The sequence below is a fragment of the Macaca nemestrina genome, chromosome 15 (genome assembly GCF_043159975.1).
Source record: "Macaca nemestrina isolate mMacNem1 chromosome 15, mMacNem.hap1, whole genome shotgun sequence".
Classification (NCBI taxonomy): Eukaryota; Metazoa; Chordata; class Mammalia; order Primates; family Cercopithecidae; genus Macaca; species Macaca nemestrina.
This window is the reverse complement of record NC_092139.1, coordinates 91,165,200-91,190,091: the sequence shown is the minus strand read 5'-3', so window position 1 is coordinate 91,190,091 and position 24,892 is coordinate 91,165,200. Positions and strand designations below refer to the sequence as shown.

General features: G+C 50.9%; 1 pseudogene; it reads right to left on the bottom strand.

Annotated features, from left to right (window-relative positions):
- Positions 1–356: 356 nt before the first annotated feature.
- On the bottom strand, positions 357–21,306 carry LOC105497387 (immunoglobulin lambda constant 6-like; annotated as a pseudogene).
- Between the last annotated feature and the right edge of the window lie 3,586 nt (positions 21,307–24,892).

Here is a 24,892-nt window from a genome sequence, read left to right as displayed (position 1 = left end):
AGGATTTCCAGGCTGAGGAAAGACAGGCCGTGGGTGGGTAGAGGATCCAGACCAGGACAGGGACAGAGGGTGTATTTGGAGGTTCAGCCACAAATAGCTCCCTCCAGAAAGCAGGCAGTGAGTGGGGGGTGAGCTACAAGAAGGAAGGGGAGGAGGGAGAGAATGGATGGACCGGTGTTCAGTGAGCCGACTCCTCCTATCCTGGCCTATTTCCCCAGGGGACACACCTGGGAGACTGTGATCCTCTCCTCCAGGTTACTTTCCCACTGGTGTCAGGATTCCCCCAACGCCACACTGAGAGCCCAGGAGAAGCATCAAATCATATGAGAGATAAGAAATGAAGAGAGGGAACAGGATTTCTGGTTGACCAAGAGGATATTTATTGAGGGTTTACTGGGTACAGGGAGAAGGGCTAGATGGCTTCGGATCCAAAGAGAGACCCCTCCCCTGGGATCGTGCAGCTCCAGGACCCTGTGGGTGGGGTGAGGGTTGGGAACCTATGAACATTCTGCAGGGGACACTGTCTTAACCACGGTGTTCCCTTCATGGGTGACCTGGTAGCCATAGCTTCTGTGGGACCTCCACTGCTCAGGTGTCAGGCTCAGGTAGCTGCTGGCCGCGTACTTGTTGTTCTCTGTTTGGAGGGCGTGGTCATCTCCATGCCCTGGGTGATGGAGGTACCATCTGCCTTCCAGGTCACCGTCAAGATTCCTGGATAGAAGTCACTCATGAGACACACCAGTGTGGCCTTGTTGGCTTGGAGCTCCTCAGAGGACAACAGGAACAGAGTGACCGAGGGGTTGTCCTTGGGCCGACCTGTGTGGACAGAGGAGGGGGTGAGAGATGGCAGAGGGAGAGTGGGGTGTTGTGGAGCGCCTCTCTCTGTCTAGTCTCTGGGAGGGTTCATGGTGTGGCCGTCTGGTCCACCCAAGGCCTCTCCTTCCCACCTCATTCCCCTCTTTTCCACTGGAGCCCTCTGGAGAGCAGACAGCCCTGCACCTTCCTAGGGGCCTTCCCAAGTCACCTTTCCCAGGCGTCCTGGTCCAGCTCTTTCCTCTGCAGTCTCAGTTTCCCCATGTGTACCCAGGGCAGGCTGTGCTCCCTCCTTCCAAACAAAAATATTTGGCCTGGCACAGTGATTCATGCTTGCAATTTCAGCACTTTGGGAGGCCGAGGCTGGTGGATCACCCGAGGTCAGGAGTTCAAGACTAGCCTGGCCAACATGATGAAACCCTGTCTCCACTAACCATACAAAAATTAGCCAGGCATGGTGGCGGGTGCCTGTAATCGCAACTACTCAGGAGACTGAGGCAAGAGAATCTCTTGAACCCAGGAGGCGGAGAGTGTGCGCCTGTAATCCCAGTTACTGGGGAGGCTGAGGCACGAGAATTGCTTTTCAAAGAGACACAGGTTGCAGTGAGCTGAGATCTCACCACTGCACTCCAGCTTGGGTGACAGAATGAGATTTTTTTTTTTTTTTTTGAGACCATCAGTGCTATTTTATCTTCAGTGTCTTATGAGTAAACGTCTATAATTGTTTATTGCACTAAGTTTATTATTTTTATTTTATTAAACTTTAGGTTCATGAGGTACATGTGCAGGTGTGTTCCATGAGTACACTGCAAAATGCTAAGGTGTGGGCTTCTAGTGAACCCATCACCCAAACACTGACCATAGTACCCAACAGGTAGTTTTTCAACATTTTCCCTCCTGCCCTCCCCACCTGTGGAGTTCCCAGTGTCTGTTATTTCCATCTTTATGTCCATTCGAACCCATTGTTTAGCTATTTATTTATTTATTTATTTATTTGAGACAGTCTCGCCCCTTTGCCCCAGCTGCAGTGCAGTGGCGCCATCTTAGCTCACTGCAACCTCCCACCCCCGGGTTCAAGAGATCGTCCTGCCTCAGCCTTCTGAGTAGCTGGGATTACAAGCACGTGTCATCACACCGCGAACTTTTGCATTTTTAGTAGAAATGGGGTTTCACGATGTTGGCCAGGCTGGTGTCAAATACCTGGTCTTAAGTGATCCACCTGCTGTGCCCTCCCAAAGTGCTGCACCTGGCCCATTTTTAAATAATAATTTTCTTTCATTTTATTTGCTAATAGTTTACAATAGAATTATATAATGCACTTTTTTGGGGGGGGGTGGGACAGGGTCTCACTCTGTCACCCAGGCTGGGGTGCAATGGCTCAATCACGTTTCCCTGCAGCCTCAAATTCCTGAGTTCAAGTGATCCTCCCACCTCAGCCTCCTGAGCAGCTGGGACTACAGGCACACACCACCATGCCCAGCTAATTTTTCTATTTTTTGTAGAGACAGGGTCTTGCTATGTTGCCCAGGCTGGTCTCAAACTCCTGAGCTCAAGCAATCTGCCCGCCTTGGTTTCCCAAAGTGCTGGGATTATAGGCATAAACCACTGTCCCTGGCCTAATAATGTAGAATCTTACTGAATGCTTCATAATATGATTTTAAAAATTTGTATTTGAAATGTATTTAAATATTTAGTTTGATCTTTTGAAAAACATATGAATTCCTAACAGATTATAAAATACTAGTTGTGCCCAGGAGGTGGAGGTTGCAATGGGCAGAGATCACACCACGGCACTCCAGCCTGGGTGACAGAGCAAGACTCCAACTCAAAAAAAAAAAAAAAAAAAAAAAAAACTAGTTGTGTTAGGTTTCAAACCAGAGAAGCAGAACCAGTAGGATACACAGATTCAGATATAGATTAACATATAGAGACACACATCTGCATAGATAGATTTATTAATAAAAGGTTGGCTTCTGGCCAGGCACAGTGGCTCACACCTGAGGTCAGGAGTTTGAGACCAGCCTGGCCAACATGATGAAACTCTGTCTCTACTAAAAATACAAAAATTAGCCAGGCGTGGTGGTGCATGTCTGTAGTTCCAGCAACTCGGGAGGCTGAGGCAGGAGAATCGCTGGAACCTGGGAGGCAGAGGTTGCAGTGAGCCAAGATTGTGCCACTGCACTCCAGCCTGGATAACAAAGCTAGACTCCGTCTCAAACGAACGAACAAACAAACAAGCTATATAGAGACATACATCTACACAGATAGATGTACTGGTAAAAGCTTGGCTTCTGCATTTGTGAGGTTGGCTAAGCAAGCCCAGAGCCCGCAGAACTGGCCGTCAGGAAACGACAATCACCGGCGGGCTGGAGCCACACAGGCAGGGCCAAAGCTTGCTTTTCACAGGCACTCAGGAAGAAAGATCCAGAGGGAAGGGAGCACAATTGTGGACTCGGCTGCTATTTGACGTCTGTGCTCCAGGAATTCCTAAGCCCTCTCTTTTTTAAAAAAATATATAAACTTTTTGGCTGGGTGTGGTGGCACGTGCTGTAGTCTCAGTTGCTCAGGAGGTTGAGGCAGGAGAATTGCTTGAGCTCAGGAGTTAGAATCTAGCCTGAGCAGCATAACAAGACCTTGGTTCTAAAAAAGATTTAAAAAATAGGCCGGGCACGGTGGTTCACGCCTGTAATCCCAGCACGTTGGGAGGCCAAGGCGGGTGGATCACGAGGTCAGGAAATTGAGATCATCCTGGCTAACACGGTGAAACTCTGTCTCTACTAAACATACAAAAAATTAACCAGGTGTGGTGGAGGATGCCTGTAGTCCCAGCTACTCAGGAGGCTGAGGCAGAAGAATGGTGTGAACCTGGGAGGTGGAGCTTGCAGTAAGCTGAGATCTCGCCACTGCACTCCAGCCTGGGTGACAGAGCGAGATTCCATCTCAAAAAAAAAAAAAAGTCCGGGCAGGGTGGCTCACGCCTGTATTCCCAGCACATTGGAGGCCAAGGCGGGTGGACCACTTGAAGCCAGTTCAAGACCAGTCTGACCAACATGGTGAAACTCCAACCCTACTAAAAATTAAAAAGTCAGCCGGGTGTGGTGGCGCATGCCTGTAATCCCAGCTGCTCGGTAGGCTGAGGTGGAAGAATTGCTTGAACCTGGGAGGCAGAGGTTGCAGTGAGCCAAGATCGTGCCACTGCACTCCAGCCTGGGTGACAGAGCGAGACCCTGTCTCAAAAAAATAAATAAGAAAGATTTTTAAAATAAAACACTTCTAATTTTTTAATTACTTTTTTCTTTAGCAGCACATTGAGAAGTTGAGTACACTTTTAATTTTGAAAGTTTTAGAATTACAGACAAATTGCCAAGACAGCAGAGAGTTCACACATACCCTTGTACCTGGCTTCCTTCTTATGAACATCTTAAATTAGTATGGTAAATTGCTACAGGTAAAAACCTGGCTGGGCATGGTACCTCACGCCTATGATCCCAGCACTTCGGAAAGCCAAAGTGGGAGGATTACTTGAGTCTTGGAGTTCAAGACTAGCCTGGGCAATATAGTGAAACCATGTTTCAGTTAAAAAAACATTTAAGGCCAGGCATGGTGGCTCACACCTATGATCCCAGCACTTTGGGAGGCCAAGGCAGGCCGATCACCTGAGGTTGGGAGTTCAACACCAGCCTGACCAACATGGAGAAACCCCATCTCTATTAAAAATACAAAATTAGGCCGGGCGCGGTGGCTCAAGCCTGTAATCCCAGCACTTTGGGAGGCCGAGGCGGGCGGATCACAAGGTCAGGAGATCGAGACCACAGTGAAACCCCGTCTCTACTAAAAATACAAAAAAAAAATTAGCCGGGCGCGGTGGTGGGCGCCTGTAGTCCCAGCTACTCAGGAGGCTGAGGCAGGAGAATGGCGGGAACCCGGGAGGCGGAGCTTGCAGTGAGCCGAGATCGCGCCACTGCACTCCAGCCTGGGCAACAGCGTGAGACTCCGTCTCAAAAAAAAAAAAAAAAAAAAAAAAATACAAAATTAGCCAGATGTGGTGGCTCATGCCTGTAATCCCAGCTACTCGGGAGGCCGATGCAGGAGAATCGCTTGAAACCAGGAGGCAGAGGTTGTGGTGAGCCAAGATATCACCATTGCACTCCAGCCTGGGCATCAAGAGCAAAACTCCATCTCAAAAAAACAAATTTTTTTTAATGAAAAAAATTTTGGAGAGATGGGGTCTTGCCCTATTGACCAGGTGGGAGCACAGTGGCATAGTCACAGCTCACTGCAGCCTCAAACTCCAGGGCTCAAGCAATTCTCCCTCCTCAGCCTTCCTAGCAGCTGGGACTATAAGTGTATACCACCATGCTAACTAAAAAAAAAAAAAAAAAAATTTTAGAAAGATGTGGTCTCGCTATGTTGCCCAGGCTAGTCCCGAACTCCTGACCTCAGGATCTCCCCACCTTAGCCTCCCAAAGTGCTAGGATGTGAGCCACCATGCCCAGCCCCAATAAACCAATACTGATACACTGTTATTAACTAAGGTTCAACTTGATTCAGATTTCTTTACTATTTCCCCTAATGTCCTTTTCCTGTCCCAGGATCTCATCCAGGGGACCATACTATGTTTAGTTCTTAAGTCTCCTCAGGATTGCTGGAGTGCAGTGACTCCATCTCGGCTCACTGCAACCTCCGACCACTGAGTTCAAGCGATTCTCCTGCCTCAGCCTCCCAAGTTGCTGGGATTACAGGCACCTGCCACCATGCCCAGCTAATTTGTTTGTTTTTTTGTGTGTGTTTTTTTGTTGTGTTTTGTTTTGTTTTGAGAGGGAGTCTCCCTCTGTCGCCCAGGCTGGAGTGCAGTGGGGCAATTTTGGCTCACTGTAACCTCTGCCTCCTGGGTTCAAACAATTCTCCTGCCTCAGCCTCCCAAGTAGCTGGGATTACAGGTGTGTGCCACCACACACTGCTTTTTTTTTTTTTTTTTTTTTTGGCCGGGGGGGACGGAGTTTGAGATGGGGTTTCACCGGGCTGGTCTCAAAACTGCTGGCCTCAGGTCATCCACCCACCTCAGCCTCCCAAAGTGCTGGATTACAGGTGTGAGCCATCTGCCCAGCTTGGCTAGTTTTTTTTGTTTTTGTTTTTTTAATGCAGTAGCTGGGGTCTTGCTATGCTGTCCAGGCCTCCCAAAGTGCTAGGATTACAGGTATGAGCCACCACTCCGTTCCTGGCCTAGGAGGTCACTGTGATACCCTGTTTGAAGGGGATGGGGCCTGGACAGGGCAGAGGCTGTGATGGGAGCCCCCTCTTCCCTTCCCATCTATGACTGTCACTGCCCTTGCCCAGTTTTCTCCAATTCCAGTTATTTAAATTTTTTTAGTTTCTTAGAGACAGAGTCTCGCTCTGTTGTCCAGGCTGGAATACAGTGGTATGATCATAGCTCACTGCAGCCTCCATTCCTAGGCACAAGTGATCTTCTCGCCTCAGCCTTACAAGCAACTGAGATGATGTGCATGGGCCACCACGCTGTGCTAGTTATTTATTATTGGGTAGAGACAGGGTCTCCTGTTGACCAGGCTTGTCTCGAACTCCTGGCCTCAAGCATCCTCACACCTTGCGCTTCCAAAGTGCTGGGATTACAGGTGACCCTGCTCTGCCTCTCCAGTCCCTGACCGTCCCCACAGGCCAGGCCCAGAAAGCCCAGCAACGAGGGAGCCAGGCTGGGGCAGGAAACACGCAGCAGCCTCCTCTCACACTCATTTTATTTGGGGGCAGGTGCGGGAGGACCTAGGCCTGAAGAGGGGCGGAGGGGCTAGAGACACCTGGCCATTCCGGCTCTGTCTCGTGTGTGTGGCTTCCCTGAGGTTTCACCAATGATCACAGAATGACGGTGCTAATGCTCAAAGTGGCCCCGGACAAGGTGGAGGGGGAGGCCAGGAGGTTATATCTTCAGGTGGCGCTCATTGGCTGTGTAGATATCCTCATCATTGGGGTTGAGTTTGAAGGTGCCCTGGGCCCACTCCTCAGCCACCTAGAGCAGGTAGCAGCAATGCCAGGGGTCAGGTGAGCAGGCATCAGCAGCCGAGAGCCCCTGCCCCGGTCCCATCCTATCCCTGATGACTGACTGTCCCTGTCCAGGAGATGAGTCCTGGAAGTACACCCTGGGAGGGGGCATCTCGGGCCCAGCACACCTTTACCCATGAGCCATGTGGGCCACAGGGTCATTAAAGGAGTGAGGTGGCCATCAAGGCACACAGTTAAACAGCACTTGTGTATATAATTAGTTCAATGTAAAACCGTCCATCTCGGCCTTGGTGAGAAGCCCTGCTGGGTCACTCTGGCCAGGAGAGCAGGAACAATTAGTCTCACCTCCACCCTCCAGAACAGCGCCTCTTGCAGAGTCCTCGGGAAACTCACCAAGTCTGATGGCTGCAGGGGCATCAGATCATTCTAACTGGGAAGACAAGGAGGCTCAGACCTTCCCAGAGTCACCCTGGGAGTGAGCACGGCCACGTGGCTGAACACCAAGACAGAGCCAGGCTGGAGTACAGTGGCGTGACCTCGGCTCACTGCAACCTCCGCCTCCTGGGTTCATGAGATTCTCCTGCCTCAGCATCCCAAGTAGCTGGGATTACAGACACGCACCACCACACCCGGGTAATTTTTGGATCATTAGTAGAGAGGGGTTTGACCATGTGGGCCAGGCTGGTCTTGAATTCCTGACCTCAGGTGATCCTCCCGCCTCGGCCTCTGAGAGTGTTTGTATTACAGGCATGAGTGACTGAGTCTGGGCTTGAAGTTGGGGTCTTTCCCACCACATGGCACCACCCCAAGGAGATGGTGGCAGGGCCTCAGGCACCCCGGGACCAGAGCCGAGCTTCTAGAACCTTTCCTGCCACTGACCAAGGTGCCAGGTGCCATCCTAATTGATGACACAACCCTCTGGGGTAGGCATCAATACAACTCCACTATGCAGAAGGGGAAACTGAGGCACAGGGAGGCATGCAGCCTGTCCTTACCTGGGGTGGGAGAGCCAGGGCTGCAGCCCAGCAGTCTGAAGTCAGAACCCATGCTCTTCACTGCTGTTCCACCAGGGCCTCTGGTCTTGGCTCTGGTGTCCTGAACTTCTGCTGCAGGGGCAGGCAAAGAGGCACTGACGGTCTCCACCAACCCTAAGTGCCCTGCAACTCTCTCCCTCACAGCTTGGAGTCAGACTAAGATCCCAATTCCTACTGCTCCCTTGGCTCTGAAGAGCACCCTGACACCCCCCATTGTCCCTGGCCTTCTAGGAGGTCACTGGGTGACCCCTTACTCCCAGGAGCCAAGGGCAGAGAGATGGCACGTAGCATCCACATTTTGTTCTTATTTTTGAGACAGAGTCTCACTCTGTCACCCAGGCTGGAGTGCAGTGGCACGATCTTGGCTCACTGCAACCTCCGTGTCCTAGGTTCAAGCCTGATTCTCCTGTCTCAGCCTCCCAAGTAGCTGGAATTACAGGCATGTGCCACCACACCTGGCTGAGCTTTGTATTTTTAGTAGAGATGGGGTTTCACCATGTTGGCCAGACTGGTCTCGAACTCCTGTCCTCAGATGATCCACACACCTCAGCCTCCTAAAGTGGTGGGATTACAGGCATGAGCCACCGAGCCCAGCCCATTTTGTCATTTAAAAAACTTTTTTTAAATTCTTTTTTAGAGACAGGGTCTCACTCTGTTACCCAGGCTGGAGTGCAGAGATACCATCATAGTTCACTGCCGCCTCAAACTCCTGGGCTCAACCAATCCTCCTGTCTCAGCCTCCCCAGTAGTTGGGACTACAAGCATGTGCCACCACACCTAGACATTTCTGAAACATTTTGTAGGGCTGGGCGCAGTGGCTCACACCTGTAATCCCAGCACTTTGGGAGGCCGAGACAGATGGATCACGAGGTGGGGAGATCAAGACCATGCTGGCCAACATGGTGAAATCCTGTCTCTACTAAAAACACAAAAATTAGCTGGGCATGGTGGTGCTCGCCTGTAGTCCCAGCTACTCAGGAGGCTTGACAGGAGAACCACTTGAACCCGAGAGGCAGAGGTTGCAGTGAGCCAAGACAGTGCCACTGCACTCCAGCCTGGGTGACAGAGGAAGACTCTGTCTCAGAAAAAAAAAAAAAAAATTGTAGAAAATATGTTGAGACAGGATCTATGTTGCCCAGGCTGGTCTTGAACTCCTGGGCTCAAGCAATCCTACAGCTTCTGAAAGTGCTGGGATTATACGCATGAGCCAAGGGGCCGGCCACATCTATGTTTTAAAAGCAGGCAGAGGCCAGGGAACGGGACAGATCGGGGAGGGGTACAGAGTACCTGAGAAGCAGCCCTAGTGCCCAGGACTGGGAGGAGGGTGGGGTGGAGGTGGGCACATCACTTCACTGATGTCCTTTTTGTGGATGCGACTCTACAATGGCCAATGGGGACATATGTCTTCCTCTGTCCCCCTGCAATGCCCCAGACCTCTGTTAACCACCTAGCCTGGGGCCTATTATAAAAACCCAGGGTTGGGAAGCCCAGGTGGGTGGATCCCTTGAGGTCAGGAGTTTGAGACCAGTCCGGCCAACATGGGGAAACCCCGTATTTACTGAAAATACAAAAATTAGCCAGGCGCAGTGGCAGGCAGCTGTAGTCCCAGCTACTTGAAAGTCTGAAGCAGGAGATTCACTTGAACCCTGGAGGAGGACGTTGCAGTGAACAGAGATGGTGCCACTGCACTCTAGCCCCGGGGACACAGCAAGACTCCTTAAAAATAATACAGTACCTGTGATACCCTTGTTTTGAGCATTCAGTCAGATAAAATATTTGCAAATTGCATACATAATATGCATAATACATATTCCTGGTGCTCAGGAAGGAATTGGAAATCCAGCGGTTACCAAGGGAGGGCTCGCAGGGGATAGGACATGCTTTAGCTCCACTCCTGGTTCCTATGTGCACCCCAGAGACCTCTACCATGCTCTGGCCCCGAGCTGTGAGCTGACCCCTCCATGCCCAACAGCCCCAGCTGCCAAAGGACTTTGCCCTGCAGAGAGAGCCTCCGCCCCCACCCCATCTTTTGAACTGGTCCTGCTCATCACGCCCCAGCTGCCCCACCAAGCCTAGATCTCCCGCACAGCACCAGGTGGGGCCCTGGATCTGATCACTAGGGCCAGCCAGTCAGAATTGGACCCAGCCTGCCCCTCAGCTGGGAGCCTGGCACCACCTCCCCCAGCGGGCTCCCGGGCCACCCTGCCTGGGTTGTTAGTAATAAAAACAACTGCTTAATACATGGGACTGCAGCCAAACCAATTAGTACCAACCTAGAGGAAAGCCTGGGGCAGGCTGAGGTCACCTGGAGTGCTGGGCTGGTCCGACTGCAGATCACTCTGCTCTAGGACCAAGTGCCTATCCTTACTGGCAGGCATAATAGGATCCCATGGGGAAATCAGAGTGAGGTGCCTCCCCTTGGGCACTGAGAGGGGAGGCCCAGTGTGGTAGCAGAAGGTGCTACTCCGAACCAGGACATATCTGGGCCAGAATGGTCTCTTCAGGGCCAGGGGTGGGGCACTGAGCTGGGCTGGGTTGAATGAGCAACAGTCAAGGTCGAATGTACATGGGAAATATCAATTTTGGTTTTGGGGTTTTTGTTTGTTTTGTTGTTTTTTTTTTGAGATGGAGTCTGGCTATCGCCCAGGCTGGAGTGCAATGGCACAATCTTCACTCACTACAACCTCCACCTCCCAGGTTCAAGTGATTCTCCAGCCTCAACCTCCCTAGTAGTTGGGATTACAAGCTCTTGCCAACATGCCAGGATAATTTTTCTATTTTTAGTAGAGACGCAGTTTCACCATGTCGACCAGGCTGGTCTCAAACTTCTGACCTCATGATCCGCCCACCTCGGCCTCCCAAAGGTGCTGGAATTACAGGAATGAGCCACTGCACCCAGCCCATCTGGCCCGTTTTTTCTTTTCTTTTCTTTTCTTTTCTTTTCTTTTTTCTTTTGAGACGAAGTTTTGCTCTTGTGACCCAGGCTGGAGTGCCATGGCACAATCTTGGCTCCCTGTAACCTCCACCTGCCGGGTTCAAGTGATTCTCCTGCCTCAGCCTACCTAGTAGCTGGGATTACAGGCACCTGCCACCACCCCCAGCCAATTTTTGTATTTTTGGTAGAGACGGGGTTTTACCACGTTGGCCAGGCTGGTGTGGAACTCCTGACCTCAGGTGATCCGCCTGCCTCGGCCTCCCAAAGTGCTGAAGTTACAGATGTGAGTCACTCCTCCCGGCCCCTTGCCTGGTCCAATTTTTTTTTTTTTTTTTGACATATTACAGGATTGTGGCAACCCTGTGTTGAGCTAGTGTATTTGTGCCATTTTTCCAACGGCACATGCTCACTTCCTGTCTTGGTTCATTCTTGGTAATTCTTATTGCATTTCAGTAATTCTCATTGCCTCCCAAATTGCTGGAATTACAGGCCTGAGCCACCGCACCTGGCGGTTAATTTTTTTTTTTTTTTTTTTTCTGAGATGAGATGGAGTCTCCCTCTGTCTCCAGGCTAGAATGCAGTGCCACGATCTCAGCCCACTGCAACCTCTGCCTCCTGGGTTGAAACGATTCTTCTACCTCAGCCTCCCCAGTAGCTGGGACTACAGGTGTGAGCCGGCAGTTTCTTTGTCCTCCTCCTCCTCTTCCTCCTGTTTCTTTTTCCCCCTCCTCTTCCTCACAGGCATGAGCCACCTCACCTGGCCTGGCTGTTTCTTCCTCCTCCTCCATTTCCTTTTCCTCCTTCTCCTCCTCACGGGCATCAGCCACCTTGCTGGCCTGGTTGTTTCTTTTTCCTCCTTACTTTCTTTTTCTTCCTCCTCCTCCTCCTTCTCCTCTATTTCTTTTCCTCCTCCCCCTCCCCTGCATCTTTTTTTCCTACTCCTCCTCCTCACAGGCATAAGACCTCGCACCAGCCTAGCTGTTTCTTTCTCCTCCTCCACATCCTCCTCCATCTCCACCTCCTCCTCCTCCTCCAACACCTCCTCCTCCTCCTCCAACACCTCCTCTTTCTCCTCAAACACCTCCTCTACCTCACCTCCACCTCCTCCTCCACCTCCTCCTCCTCCTCCACCTCCACCTCCTCCTCCTCCACCTCCACCACCTCCACCTCCTCCTCTTCCTCCTCCACCTCCTCCTCCACCTCCTCCTCCACCTCCTCCTCCACCTCCACCTCCTCCTCCACCTCCACCTCCTCCACTTCCTCCTCCACCTCCACCTCCTCCTCCTCCACCTCCTCCACCTCCTCCTCCACCTCCTCCTCCACCTCCTCTCCACCTCCTCCTCCACCTCACACCTCCCTCCACTTCCTCCTCCACCTCCACCTCCTCCTCCTCCACCACCTCCACCTCCTCCACCTCCTCCTTCCCTCCTCCTCCACCTCTTTCTCCTCCTCCTCTACCTCCTTCTCCTCCTCCACCTCCACCTCCACCTCCTTCACCTCTTCCTCCACCTCCTTCTCCTCTTCCTCCACCTCCACCTCCACTCCTTCTCCTCCAACACCTCCACCTCCTCCTCCTCCAACACCTCCACCTCCTCCTCCTCCAACACCTCCTCCTCCTCCAACACCTCCTTCTCCTCCTCCAACACCTCCTCCTGCTCCACCTCCTCCTCCAACTCCTCCTCCTCCAACTCCTTCTCCTCCAACTCCTTCTCCTCCAACTCCTTCTCCTCCATTTTTTCCTCCTCCTCCTCTGTTTCTTTCTCCTCCTCCGTTTTTCCTCCTCCTCCTCCATTTCTTTTTCCTCCTCCTCCATTTCTTTTTCCTCCTCCTCCGTTTCTTTTTATCCTCCTCCATTTCTTTTTCCTGCTCCTCAATTTCTTCCTCCTCCTCCTGTTTCTTTTTCCTCCTCGTGCTCCTCCATTTCTTTTTCTTCTCCTCCTCCACCTCCTCCAACTCCTCCTCCTCCATTTCTTTTTCCTCCATCTCCTCTGTTTCTTTTTGCTCCTCCTCCTCCTCCATTTCTTTTTCTCCTCCTCCATTTTTTCCCCCTCTTCCTCCTCCTCACAGGCACGAGCCACCACGACTGGCCTGGCTGTTTCCCTTTCCTCCTCCTTTCCTCTTCCTCTCCTCCTCCACCTCTCAAATTGCTGGGATTACAGGCATGAGCCACCACTCCTAGCTGTTTCTTCTTCTTTTTCCTCCTCTTCCTCCTCCATTTTATTTTATTTTATTTTTGATGTAGAGTCTCGCTCTGTTGCCCACGCTGGAGTGCAGTGGTGCGATCTCGGCTCACTGCAACCTTCACCTCCTGGGTTCAAGCAATTCTGCCTCAGCCTCCCAAGTATCTGGGATTACAGGCGGCAGCCACCATGCCCAGCCAATTTTTGTATTTTTAGTAGAGACAGGATATCACCATGTTGGCCAGGCTGGTCTCGAACTCCTGACCTCATGATCCACCCTCCTCAGCCTCCCAAAGTGCTAGGATTACAGGTGTGAGCCACTGCTCCCCATCAGATTTTTTTTTTTTTTAATAGAGATGGGATGTTGCTATATTGACCAGGCTGGTCTCGAACTCCTGGCCTGAAGTGATCCTCTCGTCTCTGCCTCTCAAAGTGCTAGGATGACAGGTGTGAGGCACCATGCTCAGCCCATATGTAAATAAATACAAGTGTTTGTATCTTTATGTCTACAGAGATGTCACTTGATATTTTAATTGTTACTTTAATATTTTAATATCAATATCATGACAACAATTATCAAATACAACATCCAATTAGAATAACAGGCATTTCTGATCTCCCACCTCAGCCGCCCTCTTGTGTGGTTTTTGAGGTTAAAGGTTTTTGTTTTTGGGTTTTGTTTTGTTTTTTTTTTGACAAGACCTAAAAATAATCTCTGAATTCTGAGTGTCTTCAAAGACTCCCTCCCCTTTGCATAAATACTTTCATAGACAGTTGTTTTATTACCTAAAATAAACTTTATTTAAGTATAGTTTGCATACAATACAATGCACTTATTTTAAGTGTATAGGTTTTTTTGAGACAGGGTCTTGCTTTAACTGTACAGTTTGATGAGGCTTAGCAAATGGATATATCTGAATACTCACTGCCACTATCAAGATATAGAACTTTCCGGCTGGGCGCGGTGGCTCAAACCTGTAATCCCAGCACTTTGGGAGGCCGAGACGGGCGGATCATGAGGTCAAGAGATGGAGACCATCCTGGCTAACACGGTGAAACCCCGTCTCTACTAAAAAAATACAAAAAACTAGCCGGGTGAGGTGGCGGGCGCCTGTAGTCCCAGCTACTCGGGAGGCTGAGGCAGGAGAATGGCGTGAACCCGGGAGGCGGAGCTTGCTGTGAGCTGAGATCCGGCCACTGCGCTCCAGCCCGGGCAACAGAGCGAGACTCTGTCTCAAAAAAAAAAAAAAAAAAGATATAGAACTTTCTGCTGGGTGCAGTGGCTCATGCCTGTAGTCCCAACTTTGGGAGGCTGAACCGGGAGAATTGCTTGAGGCCAGTACTTCCAGGACAGCCTCAGCAACATAGGAGATACCTGGCTACAATTTTTTTTTTTAAATTAGCCGGGCATAGTGGCATGCACCTGTGGTCCCAGCTTCTTAGGAGGCTGAGGCAGGAGGATCACTTGAGCCAGGAATTGGAGGCAGCAGTGAGCTATGACCACAATACTGCACTCCAGCCTGGGTGACAGAGCAAGACGCTGTCACACACAAAAAAAAAAAAAAAAAAAAAAAATTAAGGCCAGGTGCGATGGCTCATGTCTGTATTCCCAACACTTTGAGAAGCCAAGGTAGGAGCATTGCTTGACCCCAGGAGTTCCAGACCAGCCTGGGCAATATAGTGATATATCATCTCTACAAAGAATATTTAAAAATTTAGCCAAGCGTGTTGGCAAAGGCCTGTGGTCCCGGCTACGTGGGAGGCTGAGGTGGAAGGATCACCTAGGTTCAGGTCAGGAAGGCTGTTGTGAGTTGAGGCAGCACCACTGCACTCCAGCCTGAGCAACACAGTGAGAACCTGTCTCAAAACAAAAACAAATCAACAAAAAAGAACTTTCCCTAGGTCGGTGCGGTGGCTCATGCCTGTAATCCCAGCACTTTGGGAGGCCAAGGCAGGCTGATCACCTGAGGTCAGGAGTTCAAGACCAGCCTGTACTACATGGTGAAACCCTGTCTCTACTAAAAATATAAAAACCAGTTCGGTGTCACGGTGCATGCCTGTAATCCCAGCTATTCGGGAGGCTGAGGCAGGAGAATTGGTTGAACCTGGGAGGCAGAGGTTGTAGTGAGCCGAAATCGAGCCACTGCACTCCAGCCTGGGTGATAAAGTGAGACCCTGTCTCAAAAAAAAAAAAAAAGAACTTTCTCATTACTCCAGGGAGTTCCCTCTGACCCCTTCCAGGCAATCCACCTTCCAGCCCTGACCCAGGCAACCACTGATCTGCTCTGTGTCACTATGGATTAGATCTGGTGTTTCCAGAATTTCACATCAATAGAATTATATGGGATGCTCTTTTGGGTCTAGCTTCTTCCACACAGCATGTTTTTGAGATTCATCCATTTTCTGCATGTTTTAGTATCTTGTTCCCAAGTATCACTTTTAGCAACAGGAAACAGAACAAATTTCATGAGTATATCAATTACACTCCTTATTCGGGCAAGAATCTTTGAATCAATTTTATGACATGAAATGGTGTCTACCACTTTGCAGCTGCTGAAAAGAAGAGACACATCCTCACGTGCAATGGGACGATCTCGGCTCACCACAACCTCCACTTCCTGGATTCAAGCGATTCTACTGCCACAGCCTCCTGAGTAGCTGGGACTACAGGTGTGCCCCACCATGCCTGCTGGATAATTTTTGTATTTCTAGTAGAGACAGGTTTTCACCATGTTGACCAGGCTGATCTCAAATTCCTGATCTCAGGTGATCCACCCGCCTCAGCCTCCCAGAGTGCTGGGATTACAGGTGTGAGTCACCACACCTGGCCTTTCTTGTTTTCCTGAAATTCCTTTTCTCTCACAACATTATCAAGCTCAGTATCAATTTTCCATAAGCTGCAAAAAGAAAAAGAAAAAGAAGGCCAAGGAGCTCAAAACCTAACATATGAAAAGGGAAAAGGCAAGAAGGGAATTTTAAACAGGTGGAATGAGGGACATATAATGTGTTTCTTGGTTCTGCCTGATATAAATTTCTTTTTTTTTTTTTTTTTGTTTGTTTGTTTGTTTTTTTGTTTTTTGAGACGGAGTCTCGCTCTGTCGCCCAGGCTGGAGTGCAGTGGCGCGATCTCGGCTCACTGCAGGCTCCGCCTCCTGGGTTTACGCCATTCTCCTGCCTCAGCCTCCTGAGTAGCTGGGACTACAGGCGCCCGCCACCGCACCCGGCTAATTTTTTGTATTTTTAGTAGAGACGTGGTTTCACCGTGGTCTCGATCTCCTGACCTTGTGATCCGCCCGCCTCGGCCTCCCAAAGTGCTGGGATTACAGGCGTGAGCCACCGCGCCCGGCCCCTGATATAAATTTCTAACTGTAGCCTGGGCAGCATAGCAAGATCCCATCTCTACAAAAAAAAAAAAATACAAAAACCAGCCAAGAGTGCTGGTACACACCTGTGGTCCCAGCTACTTAAGAGACTGAGGCACAAGGATCTTGCGCCCAGATTGAGGCTGCAGTAAGCCGAGATCACATCACTGCACTCCAGCCTGGGCGCCCGAGTGAGACTCTGTCTCAAAATAAAAAGAAAAAAGAAAGAAAGAAATTACTTTGTTTATTTCTCTGAATGCCTGTGGTCGGCAATTCTCCTGCCTCCGGTCACCCAAGTAGCTGGGACTATAGGTGTCTGCCACCACGCCCAGCTAATTTTTTGTATTTTTAGTAGAGACGGGGGTTTCTTCATGTAGGTCAGGCTGGTCTCAAACTCCTGACCTCAGATGATCCGCCCGCCTCGGCATCGCAAAGTGCTGGGATTACAGGTGTCAGCCACCGCGACCAGCCAAAAGTTTCCATTTCCAGCAAGTTCCTGGGCAATAATTATGATGGCCAAGAATGGCAGTCTGGGAACAACTACTCTGGAAGATTTTATCTGTGACCCAGAGCTTTGACCCTTTTGGGGATTTGGTGTCACGTCCTCACTGCAGGAGTTTGCTTCTTTAGTTAACAAAATCTGTCATTGCTCCCAAATCACCTCGTAGGGCTTATTCATTCTTCCTTGAGTTGAGCTTCTTTATCCTTGTTGTTATTAAAATGTAAGTTTCAAACATTTCGTTTTTCTTTTAGGGACAGGGTCTTGCTTTTACCCAGGTTGGAGTGCAGTGGTGCCACCACAGCTCACTGCAGCCTCCCGCTGCTGGGCTCAAGCGATCCTCCCGCATCAGCCTTCCAAGTAGCTGGGACTATAGGCACACACCACTACAACCGGCTAGTTTTTTGCTTGTTTTTTAGATAGAGTCCTGCTCTGTCGCCCAGGTTGGAGTGCGGCAGCACCCTCTCAGCTCACGGCAACCTCCACCTGCCAGGTTCAAGCGATTTTCCTGCCTCAGCCTCCCGAGTAGCTGCATTACAGGCATGTGCCACCATACCTGGCTAATTTTTGTATTTTTATTAGAGATGGAGTTCCACCATGTTGGCCAGGCTGGTCTCAAACTCCTGGCGTCAAGTGATCCACTCGCCTCAGCCTCCCACAGTGCTGGGATTACAGGTGTGAGCCACTGCACCCGGCTTGGCTTGTTTCTTTTTCTTTTTTTTTTTTTAATGTGGTAGCTGGGATCTTGCTATGTTGCCCAGGTTGGTTTTGAACTGACTCCTGGCTTCAAGTGATCCTCCTACCTTGGCCTCCCAAGTGTTGGGATTACATGCGTAAACCACCGTACTTGGCCTTTAATGTCAGACCCCTCTTGTCAGGAGTTTGGTGAGATTTATGTAGGAGAGGTCTCTGTGTTACCACGGGCTCTCTACTAAACACTCGCTGTGTGCCCAGCCTGGCCTCACGGCCTTCTGCAGGCTTGGTGTGGCCATGCCTCCCTTGACTGCAGCACAGGGCAGGTCCCCTCCAGGCCCTACATCCCAGTCACCCTCCCCTCAAGGTCAGTGTGGGGGAATTTATCTGTACGTCACTCTCTAGGGTGGAGGAGGTATCTAACCCAGTGCCTGGCATCACATACTAGCTGGGTGACTGACTTTATCACTCCATACACCATGCCCCTTAGGAGGGCATAGGTCACCCTTGCAGCACTGGTACAGGCCTCAGCTGAGTAATACCCCGTGATGGTGCCTGAATGGTCCAGGAAAAGGTAGGTTCAGCAAGGGGTGAATGAGGGCAGGGGGAGCCCAGGGGACGCTGGGAAGGAAGGGAGATGGACAGCGACTGACAGGACCACCCATGCCCATCAGGTCCCACCCGTCCTGCCAATGACACCCAAGGCAGGAGGTCATTTTCCCCCACCCCCCAATGAGACAGAGACTCACGATGTTGCCCAGGTAGGTCTTGAACTCCTAGCCTCAAGCAATCCTGGCTTAGCCTCCTGAGTAGCTGGGATTATAGGCATGCACCATCACACCATGCTTTTTTCTTTTCTGTTTTTTAGGAGATCACTGTGGTTTTATTGTTGTTGTTTTGTTTTGTTTTTTGGAACAGTCTCACTCCGTCACCCAGGCTGGAGTGCAGTGGCGCAATCTCAGCTCAGTGCAACCTCCACCTCCTAGATTCAAGTGATTCTTCTGCCTCAGCATCCCGAGTAGATGGGAATACAGGCATGCCCCACCACGCCCGGCTAATTTTTCTATTTTTAGTAGAGATGGAGTTTCACCATGTTGGCCAGGCTGGTCTCAAACTCCTGACCTTAGGTGGTCCACCCACCTTGGCATCCCAAAGTGCTGGGATTATAGGCATGACCCACCACACCTGGCGGGTTTTTTTGTTTTTTGTTTTTTGTTTTTTGAGATTGCCTGGGCTGGAGTGCAGTAGTGAGATCATGCACACTGCAGTCTCAAACTCCTCGGCTCAAGCGATCCTCCTGCCTCTAGAGGCCTCTAGGTGTACATGACCACACCTGGGTAATTTTCAATTTTTTTTTTTTTTTTGAGACGGAGTCTTGCTCTGTTGCCCAGGCTGGAGTGCAGTGGCGCCATCTCGGCTCACTGCAAGTTCTGCCTCCCCGGTTCACGCCATTCTCCTGGCTCAGCCTCCTGAGTAGCTGGGACTACAGGCACCCGCCACGGTGCCTGGCTAATTTTATTGTACTTTTAGTAGAGATGGGGTTTCACCGGGATAGCCAGGATAGTCTTGATCTCCTGACCTCGTGATCTGCCCACCTTGGCCTCCCAAAGTGCTGGGATTACAGGCGTGAGCCACCGCACCCAGCCTCAAATATTTTTGTAGAAACAGGGTCTCACTATGTTGCCCAGGCTGACCTGGAATTCCTGGGTTTCAGCAACCTTCCCGCCTCAGCCTCCCAAAGTAGAAATATCAGTACTGTTGTGATTAGCCACCATTTATTGAGCGCCTACTGTTGCTCAGTCCTGTGCTAGGGATTCGATGTATGTTATTACAGCCTTCTATGAAGTGAGCAATATCACAATATCACGCCTATTTCACAAATGAGGAAAGAGGTTCAGAGGGCTCAAGTTACTGGTACAGAAACCGAGTCTGTTTGGCTCCAAAGTCCAGGCCCTGCCCCCCTGCCCTCTCCCATGACCCAGAAGCTTGAAGGGCACTGAGAAAGAGGAAATGAATTGCTAGCTAATGAGGGCCAGAAAGTGCTGGAACCCAGAGCTCCTGCTTCCCGGAGTTCCCTTCATCAAGCATCAAACAGCTTCTTTAACCTGAAGGGTCCAAAGCAATGGCCTCATAATCTAGTGCCTTTCGGAGGGAGGCCGACAGCTATTATTACCCCCCACTGCCAGATAAATCAACTGAGGCCCAAGGAAGGAAACCTGTGCCTGGGACTCCCACATCTCAGTGGTCGGGAAGAGAAGCCAGGAGTCGCTGATCCTAAGGAGCAGCGTCCAGTGAGACAGGAAGGGATCAGGCACCGGGGTTGCTGGAGCCACGGGGCGACGTCCCCTTTTTCCTGGCTCTTTCCACATGCCACAGTTCAGGACAATAATACTTTAGGGGCTGAGACTTATTCTACAAACAGGGACAATTGCTGTAGCAGAAAGGGTGTGGTACGGGGTGGGACCTGACAGGACATGTGGGAAGAAGGAATGAAGAGGTGGGGGTCTGAAGACGTGGGAGCAGTTTTCCTGGCCAGGCAGGCATCACTGTGAGGTCAGCGCAGAGCCACTCTACCCCTAGTAGCGTGGGTTGGTGGGTTTGCCATAAGGGCTGCCTGGGGACAGTGATTAGTCCCCGTAAAGGTGACTGCTGAGCTCCAGAAGATGCGCCTGGGAGTGCTGGGGGTGAAGGCTTCCTGAAGGCGGATTCCCAGCAGGGTGGCCGAGGCAGGTCTGGCGCCCCCACCCTCTCTTTTCGAGGCTGGGAGGACCGGCGTCCCCGAGGTCCCACTCACCTCCGAGGCCATGTTGGGCGGGTCCTCGTCGTCCGGAAGCTTGGGTCCTCCACGTCTGGAAGACAAGAGTTGACTGACGACCTCCTCGGCCAGCAAGGTCCCCGGGCCGGACCGACTACGAGCTCAGGGCGTTGAGGACTGAGCGCGCGCCACGGTTCTTGGCGTCCTCCGCGCCCGTCCCGCCCCTCCGGCCGCGGCGCACTCACCTCCGCCTGGCCGCGCGGACAGTGTCGCGCCCGCCACTGGCCTGAGCTTTTCGGGCCTGGATGGCATCTGCTGGCGCCCGGCCCTGTCCCCGCCCCTGGAGGCAGCCGTGCCAATAGGAGGCCGCCTGGCGGGGTGGGCGTTGCCTCCGTCCTCCAATCCTGGCTGTGGGTGGGGACACCCCCGGCTGAGCTGTAGACTGGCGGTCCCGGGACCGCGAAGCCGGCGGGGAAAGGGTCAGGGGCACCCCGGCAGGGAAGGGGACGGAGCTGGGGTTGGGAAGGGTGGTGCCTCGGCGTTCGCGCTGTGGCCAGCAGACATGCAGGGGACTGGAGACTCTGGCCATGGGTAGAGGCTATGACATCAGGCCTGGGCCTGGCGGGTTCAAGAGATACATAAGATGAAATGGCATGTTCGCTCATTCATTCATTCATTCATTCAACAAACACGTAGGGAGCACCTCTATGTGCCAGATACAGAGTTAGAAAGGCATCCAGGAAAAAGGAAGGAGCATAAGAAATAAAGCCTGTGCCAGGCGCGGAGGCTCACAGCTGTAATCCCAGCACTTTGGGAAGCAGAGGTGGGAGGATCGCTTGAGGCTATGAGTTGGAGACCAGCCTGGGCAATATAACAAGACCTCATCTCTACAAAAATTTAATTAAAAAAAGAAAATAGCCGGGCGTGGTGGTGCACCCCTGCAGTCCCCTAGCTACTCAGGAGGCTGAGGCAGGAGAACTTGAGCCCAAGAGTTGGAGGCTACAGTGAGCTATTGTGCCACTGCACTCCAGCCTGACTCCTCTAAAAAAGAAAAGAAATGAGGCTGGGCACGGTGGCTCATGCCTGTAATCCCAGCATTTTGGGAGGCTGAGGTGGGCGGATCACCTGAGGTCAGGAATTTGAGACCAGCCTGGCTAACATGATGAAACTCCGTCTCTATTAACTGGGTGTGGTGGTGAGCGCCTGTAGTCCCAGCTACTCAGGAGGCTGAGGCAGGAGAATGGCTTGAACCTGGGAAGCAGAGGTTGCAGTGAGCCGAGATCGCGCCACTGCACTCCAGCCTGGGCGACAGAGTGAGACTCTGTTTCAAAAAAAAAAAGAAAGAAAGAAAGAAATGAAACAGAAAAGAAATGAAGCCTGACTTCAAGAAGTTCCAACATAGCATGGAGCAGGAGTGCAGGGAGCACAAGGGGGTGGGTGTAGGGGGGCGTCTCTGTTGGGTACTCAGGGAAGATGTCCTTGATCTGATTCAACCAAAATGACAGGCTGGATTCTAGGCACTGGGAGTACCCTGAAGGGGCTTCCAGTAAACCGTCCTCTGCATTGGGTCTTGGAAGATAGGGGGAATTTGCCCAAGGAAGAAGGGGAGAAGAACATTCCAGGCAGAGGGAGAAGTCTGGACAAAAAGGGTGACTGGCCTGCTTGGAGAACAGGAAGTCATCCAAGTGGCTATAAGAAAAGGTAGGTTGGCCGGGCGCGGTGGCTCACGCCTGTAATCCCAGCACTTTGGGAGGCCGAGGCGGGCGGATCACAAGGTCAGGAGATCGAGACCACGGTGAAACCCCGTCTCTACTAAAAATACAAAAAATTAGCCGGGCGCGACTGTGGGCGCCTGTAGTCCCAGCTACTCGGGAGGCTGAGGCAGGAGAATGGCGTGAACCCGGGAGGCGGAGCTTGCAGTGAGCCGAGATCGCGCCACTGCACTCCAGCCTGGGCTGGGCGACAGAGCGAGACTCCGTCTCAAAAAAAAAAAAAAAAAAAAAAAAAAAAAAAAAAAAAAAAAAAAAAAAAAAGAAAGAAAAAGAAAAGGTAGGGAGGAGACATGAAGGAGTTTGGAGGAAGGCTGTGAAGAGTTTTGAAGGTCAAAACAGGGAGTTTGATCTTGGTTCTTTAGGTCATAGGGAGCCCCAATCAATTTTAAAATCAGAGGAGCCAAATTTATTTTATTTTGTTTTATTTTTATTTATTTTTTGAGATGGAGTTTCGCTCTTGTTGCCCAGGCTGGAGTGCAATGGCATGGTCCCGGCTCACCACAACTTCTGCCTCCCAGGTTCAAGCGATTCTCCTGTCTCAGCCTCCCAAGTAGCTGGGATTACAGGCATGCAACACCATGCCCGGCTAATTTTGTATTTTTAGTAAAGATGAGGTTTCTCAATGTTGTTCAGGCTGGTCTCGAACTCCTGACCTCAGGTGATCTACCCCCCCTCAGCCTCCTAAAGTGCTGGGATTACAGGTGTGAGCCACTGCTCCCAGTCAAAACCCCATCTTAAAAAAGAAAGAAAGGAAGGAAGAAAGATAAATCTAGCTATAGTATTGAGCTATATGGGATGGAATAGAGGGAGAAAAAGAGACCAATGGCTGGAATGTGTTATAGTTTAAAGACTTTATGCCCTGGCTCAACTTAAGAGTGGAATTATTTGGAATTCTCAGAATATATCCGACTGTTTCAAGTCTTCCTAAATGCTCTTCCCTGTGCCTGGGATGCCCTTCCCTCAGTGTCGGTCTTGCTATCTCCCATTCATCCATCAGTATTCTAGCCAAACATCATCAATGTCAGGTCGATCCAGGTGTCCAACTCTGGGCTCCCATGTGATCATGAGTAGTATGGGCATTTAGCAACATTTTCCTGATTTGGAAGCACTGTAGTAGTGCCTTCTGGGCCTTCTCCACCATCCAAGTGGTAAGCTCCTTGCAAGCAAAGCTTCATCTGACACATTTTAGTGCCCTGACTCCCAGCCCTCTCCTGTCTTCCCCCACAGAAGCCCTAGAACTGGGCTGCAGCTGACCACTGGGAAGACAGGAAAGACTGTGAGACCAACTGTATGCCATGTGGTCCTGAAAAATGCGAAAATGGAGTGGCAAGTCCTGAGATCCACCAGCCAGTGTTGAGGCCTGGCATCCCTTTCTGGGAGGCTTCCTGTGAAAGCCAGTGGCATTCTGCAGACGTGAGGTCATACTTCTGAATATGCAGCAAAATACCGGGGCCATACGCTTTGACAAATGAATTGAGGCTAGAGAGTCGGAGAAGTGGTTTGACAGCAGGGCTGTAACCACAATACCTAATATGGGTAAGTCACCAGGTGGCAGGCTCTGAGCTAAAATCCATCTGATTGCATCTTCATGACAGTACTGTTTATAGATAAAGAAACAGAAGCCGGCCGGGCATAGTGACTCATACCTGTAATCCCAGCACTTTGGGAGGCCGAGGCAGGTGGATCACCTGAGGTAGGGAGTTTGAGACCAGCCTGACCAACACAGAGAAACCCCGTCTCTAATAAAAATACAAAATAAGCCAGGTGTGATGGCGCATGCCTATAACCCCAGCTACTCAGGAGGCCGAGGCAAGAGAATCACTTGAACTCAGGAGGCAGAGGTTGTGGTGAGCCGAGATCTTGCCATTGCACTCCAGCCTGGACAACAACAGCAAAACTCTGTCTCCAAAAGAAAAAAAAAAACAGAAGCTGCAAAGGGTTAGGTGTTAGAGGACATGTACACAGGTAGAAGGGGACACTCAGTCTGGCTGCCCAGATGACAGAAGAGAGATTGTCAGTCCAGGTTTCTTTGCAGCAAACAGCAAGCTTGCAAGCTTGGTGGAGGTCACGCTGTAGGTATGCGGAAGGGAACTCAGGAAGAGGAGAAAGACAGGAAAGCAGCATAAAGGCTTGCAAAAAACAAAAAAATCAAAAACAAACAAAAAGCAGACAAATCAAAAGAGTCTGCAGCTGAGTCCCTGACAGTCGACACTGAAATGGACTTGAGCCTTTATCTTGAGGAAGCATCCTTGGTATTAAAGACTCATAAGAGTCCCAGGCACAGTGGCTCATGCCTGTAATCCCAGCACTTTGGGAGGCCAAGGCAGGTGGATCACCTGAGGTCAGGAGATCGAGACTGGCCTGGCAAACGTGGGGAAACCATGCCTCTACTAAAAATACAAAAATTAGATTAGCTGGGCGTGGTGGTACACACCTGTTAGCCCAGCTACTCAGGAGGCCAAGGCAGGAGAATCGCTTGAACCTGGGAGGTGGAGGTTGCAGCGAGCCAAGATCACGCCACTGCACTCTAGCCTGGCAACAGAGTAAGACTCCGTCCCCCCAAAAAAATTAGCCAGGTGCAATGGCGTGCACCTGTAATCTCAGGTACTCGGGAGGCTGAGGCAGGAGAGTCACTTGATCCTGGTTGCAGTGAGCTGAGATCGCACCACTGCACTCCAGCCTGGGCTACAGAGTGAGACTTCATCTAAAAAAAAAAAAAAAAAAAGAAAAAGAAAAAAATACTTCAAAATACTAATAGTGTAATAATCAACTGCACCTCATAGTTTGCTAAGCACGTTTGCATTCCTTATACCTCTGAGCCCTCCAAGGCTGTG